At 37.9% G+C, this 14307-nt stretch overlaps 1 long non-coding RNA gene across 1 annotated transcript; it reads right to left on the reverse strand.

The window, feature by feature from the left end:
- Window positions 1-5353: 5353 nt before the first annotated feature.
- Window positions 5354-8023, reverse strand: LOC147924626 (uncharacterized). Its single transcript, XR_015586014.1, has 3 exons — window positions 7913-8023; window positions 5453-5552; window positions 5354-5377 (listed from the first exon to the last, which is right to left on the reverse strand). It is a non-coding gene; the product is annotated as an uncharacterized LOC147924626 (long non-coding RNA).
- Window positions 8024-14307: the final 6284 nt, after the last annotated feature.

Below are 14307 nucleotides of genomic sequence, written 5' to 3' on the forward strand. Positions count from 1 at the left end.
GTTTAGCAAAGAAAGGAAAAGAAAAAAAAAAAAAAAAAAAGAGCTAGATGTTTAAAGTTTAGACCTTAGGGATTATAAAAAAAAAAAAGTTAAAATCAAGGTTGTGGGTCGTTTTATTCTAGGGGGTTTGATTAAAAAAAAAGATGAATGAGAAAAGGTTAGATTATCAAGAGTTAAGCTTTGTATGCCCAAATTGTTCTCAATCTTAGATAGTTTTCACAACTGTTTAGCATTCCTTCTTTTGAGAGAAAACCACCCAAAGAATTTGTTTGAAACCACTTTACCAAAAAGTCTTACTCTTGAAACCGATTGAGCTTGATTCACCTTCCATTTGCAAGAATTCGCCAAACACTTAAACGAATGTGAAAGAGATGTTCTTTGGAATTGCAAGTCTATACTTTTAGTTGGAGGTTGAACTAGATCGATGCATGGTAATAAGCATAGAAAAATATTTGTAAGTATGTTGATTGATCTTAGCACCATTAAACTATCTTTAAGGACTATAGCTTGAATCCTTCGCTTAGCATAAAAGGTTATGAGTCCCTGGTTTTAAACCGCACCCTCCTACTTTCTTGCTAGAGGACTAGCAAGATTTAAGTTTGAGGATCTGATAACTCTCTAATTTACATGTTTTAGCATCCTTTTTTGTCTATATTTTGCATTCTTTATACCCTTACTTTAGCATTTTTAGGTCATTAACTGTAGGATTTCACATTTAGGCCATTTAGGGCGTTGCATTCTTGCATTTGCATACTTTGGATGAAAACATGTGCTTTAGAGCCTAAAATGGGGAGAAACAAGGACAAATCCAAACATGTACCTGAAGGAGCCATCGAACTGGAAGAACAGTGTGAACCCCAACACAGTCGAGGAGGGTCCAAGAGCAGGAAGAACAACCCGAAGATCTCACCCGAGGAGTAACCCGACCTCATCCTCGTGCACCCCATCGAGTAGACCCTCGGACAGGACTGGGAAGCTAGGTCAAAGGGGTTTCCATATATAAAGCCCCCCCTCTTCTTCCTCTCGTCACTACAAGAAAACATGCAATTTACGACTGCATTTGTAGTCGTTTAGTAGTCGCTATTTCGTAAATTACGACTATGTTACGACTAATCACTGTTGTCGTAAAACGTTAGTCGGTAGGAATTTCAGTCATTAATTTAGTCGGTAAATAGCGACTACTTTACGACTAATCCACGTAGTTGTAAAAGTAGTCGTAATGTAGTCGTAAATGTTTACGACTGTTTTGTGACTAAGTTACGATTAATTAAAATGTGAACAGTCGTTGTGTACAGATAGTCGTAAAGTAGTCAGTAAACATTTACGACTATTTGCTGACAGTTTAACGATTAATGCGATGTGAAGGAGATTAGTTTGAGAATAGTTGTGATATAGTCGTTAAATGTAGCGACTACTTGGCTACTACGAGACGACTATTTGACGACTGTGTTGCAACTATGTAAATCTTGATTTAATGACTATTTGAAGACTATAGGGATTAAAAACCAGAATCTTTTCTTTTTTTTTTGTTTATAACTCGAATTTATAATCAAAGAAAGCCTTAAAATTTGCATTTTTAATTACCAAAAGTTAACCATAATTGTAATTAGTACACCACATAAGCCATTCCAAAAAGAGAGAACCATATTTTTGTCACAACCAAATGAGAGAACCTAACACTATGATTCTCTTAAGTGATAAGGAAGAACACATCATCCCAAATTGTCAAGTTCATTAGAGTAAGAAATAGAGAGAGATAAGTAGCCTAAGAATTAACCTAAGGAGGAGATGCTCTTTATGTAGGAGGGTCGATGGGGTGCATCACTTGATTCAGTCTCATGGAACTCGAGAAAGGCCGGATCAAGTTTCTGCATGAACTTTTCCAAGCGATCTATCTTCTTCTGTTGCTCAGCCACAACTTTGGAATGTTCTGCTTCACGAGCAGCAAACTCAGCATCACGTTTTGTCGCATAAGCAACTTGTTCTTCAATGATCCTTTGAGCTTCCTTCATTTGCTCTTGCAATGCTACAAACGATGATGACTGTCCTTGTTGATGATAGCTGTTGCCATTGAGAAGACCCTGAAGATGATCCTTGAGGCTACCGAGCCCAAAAATATTACCTCGTGAATCCTTCTCGGTGAACTGAGAAAAAAAAGGTGAAACTGTAAATAGAGAATATGAAAGTTAAAGACTCTTTAAATATAGATTGTGAGAAATGTAACTTTACCTGAAGAAAGATAGCAGTTTAATCTTCTGCTGTGAGCTCCTAAACTTGTGAAGGATCTGACTCAATCTCAGATAGCTTAGCTTGTAAGTTTTTCTCATAAGTTGTAAAGATCTTCTCGGCCTTGCGATCCACATACGTACCATCTGGCTTTGTATGAGTCTCTTTGAAAACCTCACCGAGACTCACTGGTCTCCCAAGTTTTTCTTCCTGGAATGTTACAAAAACAAAGAAAAGGGTTAAGACATAAGTTTAAGTTGCAAAGGTGTAAGAAAAAAAACAAAGTTACTCACCAAGCCTTGTTTGACTTGTTGATAAGATGTTGGCCCAGATAAGTGCATGTGAGGACTGAGACCATTACGGTCTGACATGCGAGCTTTGGAATAGATTCGACTCCTTTCTTGTGCTTCTTCAGTCTCCCACTGAGCAACCATTACTTTCCACAGGTCACCCTCGATCCATTTAGGTTGCACTCGACTAGTCCTAACGTCGCTAACCATGTTTTTCATCCGTCGTTGGCATATGTCATAGAAATACTGTTGCACTGTTCCTATTATTAAAGGATCCCAAGTGTGTGTTTTCTATGAAAAAAGGAAAATAGAATTACGTTAGTGAACAACAACTTAATCAAAACCTATCTATGAATGAAACCTCTGAACATAAAACTATACCGCAAACTTAAGGAAGTATCTTTCTCGTCTATCCGGAGGCACACATGACCAATTGTAGAATGGACCATCAAATTTGTTTGTAAAAACTCTAGTAATCTTCCTAACCAGTGCTGATTTTGCATCACGAGTAAACCTCACATAACAAAAGAATCAAGTCAGTTCTTTGACAGACATGAAACACTGAAACATGGTTGACAGAAACTAGAACACGGTTGTAAGTCTAACTAATTTACAAACTAGAACACGGTTATTTCAGAATTTGTTTCACAACTAACTAGAACACGGTTAGTTAAAATCGTTTACTACACACTGAAACAGACATTAAACACATTCACTTGTTTACTACAATCTGAAGCCAACCAATAAAAGACATGAAACACTGAAACACGGTTGACAGAAACTAGAACACGGTTGTAAGTCTAACTAATTTACAAACTAGAACACGGTTGTTTCAGAATTTGTTTCACAACTAACTAGAACACAGTTAGTTAAACCAATCAGACAACAAAAATCAACCAACCAATAACAGACATGAATCCCAAAGAGTATTTACTACAATCAGACAACAAAAATCAACCAACTAACTAGAACACGGTTGTAAAATTATGAAAAGTAGACATACCAAGTCGTGTTAGGCTTCGGTTCCGGAGAGAGGACGGTGGTGAACTTATGACGGTCCGGCACCATAAGTATCACGTTTAGAGCCCTCAACGTGTCTTCCTGGAGTTCCGGCAAGACTGGATCTAACTCTACGAAGTTGTGACCTTGAGAAGAAGGATGACTTTGAGCATGAGAGGCTGCATTTGGAGATCTCGCAGAATCTTCCAATGGATTCGATTGAACCGGTGGATTGTTCATCACTTCGGTTGATGACCGAGATGGATGCTCTACACCAACTCGATTCACGAAGTTTTGAAAAAGGACCTGCGGTGGTGGATAGTTTCTGACCTGCAGTGCCGCGAATGTCAATATCTGGGGAGAAACGCGGACTTCTTCTTGAGGCGTCGGAGGCGTAGGATTTTCAGCCGCCGGAGTGAAGTTGTATTGACGCGGTAGAGGGTTGAGTCTTCTCACCTTAGTCGATGGATTAGAGCCACCGGGGCTGAGAGAAGCGTTGGGGGCAACATTTCTCTTGCGTCCAGGCTTCTTGACAAGAGGCATCTTCATTGTTACGGCGAAGAACGGCGAAGAACAGCAAAGATTAGGGTTTCGATGTTAGAGAGAAAACGGCGAAGAACACAAAGAAGAAGAAAGGTGAGAATGATTAGAGATTAGGTTAACGATTAGGGTTAGGTCGTGTGTGATGGGCCGTTAATGGATTTTGTGTTTAATTAACCCAATAAGCTTCAATATAGTCGCCTATCAGTCCCTAAGTGGTTGGTATTTGCAAAGACTATTTTAAAAAAAAATGTTGGGCTTGTTTAAGAAGTCTATAATCTAGTCAATTAACGGATCGGGATAATTAAACCCAAGTATTTTGAACTTAGTCACTTAATAGTCGCTAATCAGTGGCTTAATTAATCCTTTTAAATCCATATAATTTAATTTATATATTTTTAAACATAACATTTAATATATTTGGCTTAATTTATATATTTTTAAACATAACATTTAATATATATTACATATTATTTAGAACACAATTCAGGATATATTACATATTATTTATTGCACAAATTTGACATAAACATAATTAGGAGGATTCTTTATCATCTGGTTCTTCATCATCCGAACATGATAAATTACACAAGAATTCATCTTCAGGTTCCACATCCTCAACGGCGTAATCTAGATTTATTAGGTGTACTTCCTCTTCCAAATTGTCAAGTACAATATCTTCATTTTCGGTTTGCAAAAGAGTCGTCTCTGAACTGTTGACATATTCTCCAGAAATGTTTCCCCTCGGATTCACCTTTAGAACATTGAACCATATTTGCTTCGGTTTTTTAATGTATGGATACAGAATATAACACACTTGTTCTGCTTGAGAGGCTGCATTTGCAAATTATGAAAGTTACATTAGCATTTCAACAATAATGTTTTATTTATAGATAAGTAAATACACATATATATATATATATATACTTACCTAGAATAAATGGTTCGTATTTATTGTACTTTCTTGTTGAAAGTACGTCTATGACACCACCATTGCTGATCCGAGTGCCTCTACCGATAATAGGTTCATACCACTTGCACTTAAAAAGTGTGATTCTCAAATTAACCATCCCCTCATATTGAAGCTCTATGATATCAGTTATGGTTCCGTAGAAATCTGCTGCATCAGATTCATCCGTATAATTTTCACCCTTAGCACATACCCCATAGTTACATGTGTTACGTCCAGCGCCGTGATTCTCTGTATGAAACAAATAGGCTCTTGTAAAATACATTGGCCATATTTTGACCTTGTTCAAAGGTCCATGCACTATCTCTTGAACCCAAGTAGGAAATAGATTTGTGGCGTTCCAGTAAGTAACCTGCATATATATATGTATAAGTTATTTTCAATAATTTTAATAAGTATTTATATATAGAGTATTGTTGTCACACACATATTCTTTAACCCATAAATGATATTCGTCTGCTCTTTTGGCGGAGAGTTCCTTCTCGGGAAGTCCTGGATATTTTGCTGAAAGAAAATCCTCGAACATACTATATATACAAGACAAACACAAATATATGAGAGATCATAGCAGATTATATATAATTTGAGCGATCCCTACTTAATTATATATATACCTCTCAATTGGCTTGAAATAGTCACAATTTCTTAAAACATATGCGTGTGCGCTTTGGTAGTCTCGGCTTGAGAGCCATGTTTCATGCATTTCCCCACTTGGACGGCCAACGTGAGTAAATATAGAAGGTACTCCAGGCACATGATATATAGGGTTTTCACCTTCATCAAATCTTGTTAACCTGACCAAATGATTGAAAATTAAATATATATTCACACAATAAATTCAAATCTTGATAGCATTTACCTTGATTTTGTTTGTATGTTCTCGGCAAAATAGTGCTCTGAGAAGTATGCAATCTCGTCATTGATATATGATTCAACAATTGATCCTGCTGCATACCTTTTGTTCTTTGCTTTTCCTTTCAATTTTTTAAAAAATCTTTCAAAAGGATACATCCACCTATATTGGAAAGGACCTCCTAATTCAGCTTCGTAAGGGAGATGTATAGGCAGGTGCTCCATCACATCAAAAAAGGATGGTGGAAAGATCTTTTCCAAGTTGCATAGGATGAGAACTATATTCTGTTTTAGAATTTGAAGGCAACTTGTATGCAAAGTCCTAGAACATAAGTCCCGGAAAAATGCTCCAACACCTACAAGATATATTCAAACTTCAATATCACATTAAGAATTATATAAGTACTTCATAAATAAATAAAATTTTGATTTATTAATTAGCGAGTACCTGATAACGCAAGGTGGACATTCCTGTGAAGTAGTTCTGCAAAGATAAATGGAAGTAACCGTTCCATAAAAACATGGCAATCATGGCTCTTCATGCCTGAAAACTTTCCATTTTCCATATCAACACAACTAGCTAAGTCTGACGAATAACCATCTGGAAATTTAATTGAGTGTTTCACACATTCCAATAAGCTTGTTCTGGCTTCGTCTGTCAATGTATATGCCGGGAAAGGTGCTTTACCCCTACTATTAAGATGTAAGTGTGGCCGAGAACAGAACTTCACTAAATCCAATCTTGACATGATGGTATCTTTTGATTTACCCTTCACACGCATAAGAGTATACATGATGTTGTCCAAAAAATTCTTCTCTGTATGTATCGTCCATGCAAACTGGACAAGACAATTTACCATGTGTTGTCCATCCAGATAACATGCCATATGCCGGGAAATCGCTGATCGCCACATCAGCGCTGCTTTTAGATTAAAATTTTGACTCAAGGACACATCGTACGCATCAACTCCAGTAGACCACAACTCTTTTAACTCCTCAATAAGAGGTTAGAGAAATATATCAAGACTAGCTCGCGGATGATTTGGCCCAGACTTCAGAATTGTAAGAAACAAATACTCGGTATTCATGCACATACCAGGGGGTAGATTATATGGCTTCAAGATCACAGGCCATAGAGAATGATTTCGAGACATCCCAAATGGATTGAACCCATCGGTACATAATCCAAGATACACGTTACGGGGTTCTTCAGCAAAACGAGGATGTTGTTCTTGAAAATACCTCCACTCCGCTGCATCAGAAGGATGATTCATTTCTCCCTCCTTTGTTTGGTGCTCGGCATGCCATCTCATTGCTGCTGAGGCAGATACCACATACGACTATATGGTACTTTGGTTCTACGTCGGCCCTCCCGAGGCTTCCATCTTTGTGCACCACAAAACAGACATTTATCTTCCTTTTCGTCATCTTTCCAATATATCATACAATTGTTAATACAAACATCAATTGTATGATATGGGAGGCCTAAATTGCGCATCAATTTTTTGGTCTCATAATGTGAAACCAGTAGCTTGGTTTCCTTCTGGTAAATAATCAGTCAATATTTCACAAACCGAATCCACTAACTTTTCACTCATATTATAATCTGCCTTATTTTGCATGACTCTAGCAGCTAGGGATAATTGTGAGTGACCTTCATGACAACCATCATATAATGGATTTTTTGCACCTTCTAACAAGTCGTAGAATTTCTTGGAATGGTTAAGTACCGGTTCCTCGACATTCTGATAACTACCATCTTGATGATAATTATCATCTAAACTTATGTTATAACGAAATGCATCATTCACCATATCCACATATCTATCTCCTACCACATTACCCACTTCTTCATTCCCACTTACAAACGTCGGATCTACATAACTGGTTCCTATGCCCATATTAATTTCTTCCCCATGTTTATACCAAACATAATAATCTGGCATAAACCCATAGCAAAAAATATGATTCCAAATTGTATCCCCCGGAAGACGCCTACCGTTTTTGCACTTATCACAAGGGCAGTGAAACTTACCACCATTATTTTGTGCTAAACGCTGACTATTTGCAAAAGCCATGAACTCCTCTACCCCGGTGCTGAACTCTTCCGTGAAATTTCCCGTCACTTCATCAAGCCTCTTATACACCCACTCCCAAAAATGACTATAATTAGAACTTCCCGCCATTATTAAAGATCTCTCACTCTTGTTTTTTTTTTCTCTTTTGATTTTTTTTCTCACTCTTGTTTTTTTTTCTCTTTTGATTTTTTTTTCTCACTCTCGAATTTTTTTTTCTCACTCTCAAATTTTTTTTCTCACTCTCGATTTGTTTCTTGCTAATGCTCTTGCTTGTGGTGTGAATGAATAAGAAACGAAGGTGTGGTATATATAGAGTAATTTGGCGACTGAATACCAACTGTAAAACGACTGTGATGTGACTCAAACTAACAGTCGCAACAAAACAAAGCTTACCAACCCCACAAATGAATAAAACGTGTTTCTTTTTGGCCGACATGTTTGCGACTCACCTCAATAGTCGCTTAGTAGTCGCCAAATAGCTGACTAACTAATGTAGTCGTATGTTAGTAGCCAAATCAACGACTCGCCGCAGTAGTCACCATGTAGTCGCCAAATTAGCTACTGTTTGCTGACAAAATTACTTTCTTGTCTTTCAGTCGTAAAGTAGTCGCTAATTAACAACTACTGAACCAACTACTCATTTCAGTCGGTAAAAACGACTAACTTACGACTAAATTTTAGCAGTTGTAAAGTAGTAGTTAAACAGTCGTTATATAGTCACTAAATTTGGCGACTACGAGTTTAGTCGCCAATCGTAGTCGTAAATTGTATGTTTTCTTGTAGTGCGTCCTAGCACGCCGCAGACCCTCAAACCAAAGAGCGAGAGCTTCTGAGAGAGATCTAGAGCGACTCAAACACTTTTCTACTTTTGTTAGAATTTATTTTACATCTTTTTGTTATCTCTTTAGATTTCTACTTTGTACTCTTTATTTTATACTCTATCTTTTAATACAATGCAATTTTCCTTTATCTTTGTTTATATGTTTTCTGCAATGATTTCCGAGTAGTGAAGTAAAGTTTCTAGGGATGAAATAAATGATTTTGTGTTCTTGATCGGTTAGGATGTCTTAGTTTGATTGTTTATGTTTTATAAATTCCCTTCTAGATTGGTGTTCTTAATGCTGTCAACAAACCGAGAGGGTGAGATTAGATCTAGGGTGTTTTACCATCGAGAGGTGTAGATGAAATGTTTGAATCAACCAATACTAGAGATTTACTCACTTAGTGAAACATGATTTATTGTGTGTGGTGTGATGAAAGTGAATGAGTGTGTGCAATGGTATGATATGATGGGTGTTTCAATTCCCCTTATGCAGTTGCAGTATAAGGGGTGTCAATCCAGTCTGAGTGCTTGTGAACAATCAAGACATGCATATGAATCTAAGTTAAGACAAATATGAAAGGATGTTTGTCACTAACAATCCTATGATGATAATGATAAAATGCAGAAAATAAACTACAAGAGCTAAGAACTAGATGCAAATAAAACAGAATGATTATGAACTAAGAACAGAAACAGAAACTGTAAACACTAGATAAGAACTAATGCAAGACAAGTGATGAACTAGATGCTAAGTGAATGCAATGGAAATTAAACAGAAATGAAACAAGACAAACACAGATCATAAACAAGAGTTCTGGGGATGAACTCGAGCAGCACTCGACCGAGTGTAGGTCGAGTGAGTGGTCGAGCTAGACGAATCCGGAAAAACAGAGCAATGCAATAAAAACAGAGTAAAGATAACACAGATCAAACAGCAGGCAAATAACAAGATTAAGACTTTAAACTCAATAAACAAAGAAGGTTCCTGAGGATGGATTCATGGGATAAACTAACCATTGTGGTAATCTAACTTGATCAACAAATCTCAAGCAATGCTATGAGCTAACCTCTAGACATATTAATCTAAGACAAGTCTCTCCCACTCTCATGGTCAAGAGACAATCAAACCTATGCAATCCTAGACTTGCTCTCACAATGAAAAGAATCTACACAAGCAGGCATTAAGCAATACATCTCAAACCAAACAAGACCTCTAATCTCTTAGCAAGCCTAATGGTAAGCTCTAGATCTAGCCTTATCTATGCTTCTTAAACATTGGTGTGATGCTAAAAAGCTTGAGATCAGATCCTACCCTCTCAGATATAGGATCAGCATTAAGAACATCTAGCCTAGAAGAGATCTACAACAATCAAGCTTGATCAAGTCAGATGTACAACAAGATCAATCTATCCTAACCCATCCTCAAGATCCTAAGAAGACTACTCACAACAAGACATGATCAAACAAATCATAAACCCAGAAATCATTAAAACTTGCATGATTAGAAAGATAAGATTAAGATCTACAACTTTAAAGAAGAAATCAAACTCAGATTCTCAATACTTAGAAAGTTATTCAACCAACAAGTATGAGGAAATTCTTCTTTTCTAAGTACAAGATCCAAAAAAAAGAAATAAAAAAGGCAAAAGGAATAATATTCCTCAAAAGGCAAAAACTAGGTTTAAAATATCTGAAAAACTGACTAAAAATCTAGATTAAAACTTGGTTCAGGTGGCTGCAGTACAAGTCCTTATATAGTGGGGAAGGTGGAAGCCCTAAAAATGGGAAAAGTCAAAGTGGTCCACGCATCGGTCAACTCGACCAGTGCTCGGTCGAGCTGGGGGTCGAGCTGGCTTCTCTTGTGCAACTCCACACGGTCGAGTCCATCTCCCACTCGGTCGAGTGCTTGGTCGAGCTGGACTCCGGATTCCTTGTTCTTCAGCCTTAACTCCCTTGTTTCCTCTTCATGATTGCTTCACATCTCTTCTCCATTGCTTCCATGCTCCTTAAGCTCCAAAATCACCTGTTTATGCATGAAAAGATGCAAATGCAATGCAACTACACTATAATGCATGATTAGTCCTAAAGCTGCACAATAATGGTGAGAATGGATAGAAAAAGATGCAAAAGATGTGAATAAACTAAGGGAAAACATGGTAAAATATATGAACATCAACACCCCCAAACTTAGTCTTTGCTTGCCCTCAAGCAAATAAACAAGACATAAGAAGGTAAGTGAGGTTTAAAAGTGGGATCTCAGCTCCTAAAGCTTGCAAACAGACCATCTAGAATCAATGTCCAAGTTACTAGTACTAGGATGCAAGGTGAAGAGCTATACTTAAAAACTTTAGACAAGCACATCACAACTTTTACTGATTTGAGCCTTAGATATTCACATGCATTCAAATCAACCATTTCCTTTAACATTCATTAATCAAGAACATGAATCAATTCTATGCAATGCTTAAGCTCATTTGGCTTGGTAATAAAGGGTTTTGAGACAATGATGGTCTCTTTTCTGAGTGGGGCTTGTCAATATCAAGGTTCTCTCATGAAAAATGGATTGAGCTTTAGAAGAATGCTAAAGGTAAGAACACCTAAACTCATACAAGAATAAAACCTTGTCTACCCAAAGGCACCCAAAGTGTTTATCCTAACAATCTAAACCCAAATGATCCTAGTGCTACCCTTTAACTTCTTCTTTTCTCTTTAACCCTTTTCTCTTTTGGTTTTCAAGTCTTAGGAGACGTTTCTTACTTGATCTTTCTAGTGGGATGGGGGATTCTTATTGATTGCTATGGTTCTCTTTTCTTCTTATTCTTAAGACATTTAAGCTTTTTGCTGAACTGCTCTTTGCTTTCTTTTCTTTTTCTTTTGACTAGAACCATCTTAGATAACACTTTCTTACTTCCCATCCTTTCACTAGACATTAGCTTTCACTTAAACACATTTCTCTCCTAAAGACTCTACCCTTTTTCTTTCTCTTTTCTTTCTTTTCTTTTTATAACAGCCAAGTCCCAAACCCAACAAGTGAACCACCTAGTCCTATCTAGTTTGAAAAATGCAAACTAGAACTACACAAGGTCTTACTCTTGTCAGTTCAAACCTAACACTTTCTACCAAGCTCAATCCCAAAAAGGCCTCACACACACAAGAATAAACATGGCTTGAAAGAAGGTTTTGGTTTAGGGGTAGGGAAACTGATTTAAAAGTGAAATCAGCTACTTGGATCAACAAGAGTGGTAAAAAGGAGAAAGATGATCCAAATATGTATGTAGTATCCATGAGTTTAAAGCAATGCATACAATGATAATTAAAAGTCAATATTGGGTTCTTATAGATAGGAAATGGAATCAAATCACAACATGCTTCAATTTAGACCAAATGCAATGCAGGAATTCAAGGCTTGGTTCAGTCTTATGCTTCTAACCACTCAACTAGCATCAAAGTACTAATAACTTGGGCATTGATCCTAGTCTAGTGAATAAAGCAAGCTAACAAGGAAATACTCATCATAGATCCCTAATGCAAATATTATACAATTCTACATGAAACATGCTAAACAAGATCCTAATATGCAATGCAAACTACATGATTACTCTTTTTTTTTTATGAAGATTTTTTCAAAATTTTTCAAATTTTTATGGTTTTTCTATGCCTTAGATGCTAATGCAAGTGCTAACATGATGATGATAAAAATTTGAAATAAGAACACAAAACACAACATCAAATGCTATCTAGAACCCTCCCCCAAACTTAAATCACACAGTCCCTTGTGTGAAAAAGTTGTGAGAGGTTTCAAGATTTAAACACAACACAACATCAAATGCAATGGTATAAACAATGGTAAGGTGATGATGGTACCTTAGGGATTGTGGAAGAAGTTGTCCACATCCATCTGCATGATATCATAGGAGTAGTTGGGATCAGGCTGGTTGCTTGGAGAAGGACTTTGGGGCAGCTCGACTACAGAGATCGACCGGGACTCGGTCGAGTGCATGTCCGAGTGGGGGGGGTCGAGCTGGGTTGCGTGTCTCCAAATCTTGAGTCTGGTACTGCTGGTACTGCTGGTAGAGTGTTGGATCCATAAAGTATTGGGGTGGGAAGGGTGGGTAATGTGGATAACCTGGATAAGCAGCTGGAGGTGGGAAGCCATAAGGTGGTCTGGGAAGGTGCTCGGCCGAGTACCTCTTGTTTTGAGGTCGAGTGGGCCTGCAAGCCTTCTTCTCCATGTCCACATCTCTCCCTACTCAACTATATTCTTATTAAAAAGCCTGTCCAACAAAAACATAAAACAAAACACATCAAAACTACTAAGAAACTTAACCATATGTACAAGGGATACCTTAGGGACTTCCTCCCTAGTGAGCTTGTTTATAGTCACTAAGCTTGACTTTGGTTTTCTTCTTAACTTTGGTTCAAGTACCAAGGAGGTGATGAAATCCTCCCTGGAACCTCTTGGTCACTGTGAAGTTGATCCTTGATCACCTCACCCTTAGCACACAAACCATATTTCTTCTTAAATTTGAGCCTTGGCCTTGTTCTCCTCAAAGACCTCTTATTCAGCTTGACTTGGAGGTCCTCAACCATACTAGTCAGCTCCTGAACTGACCTCTTAAGCTTCTCAACAGAATCCTCTTGAAGTGGGAACTCAGCCTTTGGGGTTGCCTTATCACCTAAACTTCCTTGACCTCCTTTGTCTTTGATAGTAAAGGGCTGGTCATCAATGGTAGGAAGGTTTGTTGGATTGTGGATATTGAACTTCATAACCACATCTTCAGCTATGTTCAAGGTCACAAGACCCTCCTTCACATAAATAACTGCTCCAACAGTAGCTAAGAATGGCCTCCCTAGCAAGATTGGATCTTCAGGCTCCTTGCCCATCTCTATCACCACAAAGTCAGTGTGAATCCTTGCTTTCCCTATCTTGAGTGGGACATTCTCCAACCTCCCAACTACCTCTCTATTTGTCCCATCAGCTAGAAGCACATGGACATTGGTAGATTTGAAATCAGTTCTCCCTAGCTTTTGAGCTATGGAGTATGGAATCACACTTGTTGAAGCTCCCAAATCACAAAGGCACTGATTGTAGTGAAGGTAGCTGATAGTGCAGGGCAGATAAAAAGGTCCAGGATCCTTAAGCTTTATTGGAATGATCACTCCTCCAAGGTCCTCAAGATCCTTCTCATCTTGAGCTTCAGCCCTCTTACTAGACATATCAAGCAAAAAAATTTTGTAGAGAGGATATGGCTCATACTGTTCCAAGGCAGGTCCTCTCTCCTCTTCTTGGTAAGCTATGATGATCTCTTGAATGGCTGACACTTGTTCCTCCTTCTCAACCAACGCTTCTTCTTTCAAAACCCTCTCTTCCTCTTGTTGCCTAGCCAACATCTCCTTTTTCTCAATGATTTCCTTCAATTCCCTAATCTTCTGTGCTTTGAAACGCCCAGGAAATGGTAGTGGAGGCTTGTAAGCAGGAGGAATGTACTTAGCAGGCTTGACAGCTTCGGAGTCTTCAGCTCGGTCGAC

The sequence above is a fragment of the Camelina sativa genome, chromosome 17 (assembly GCF_030686135.1).
Source record: "Camelina sativa cultivar CO46 ecotype springtype chromosome 17, ASM3068613v1".
Taxonomy (NCBI): domain Eukaryota; kingdom Viridiplantae; phylum Streptophyta; class Magnoliopsida; order Brassicales; family Brassicaceae; genus Camelina; species Camelina sativa.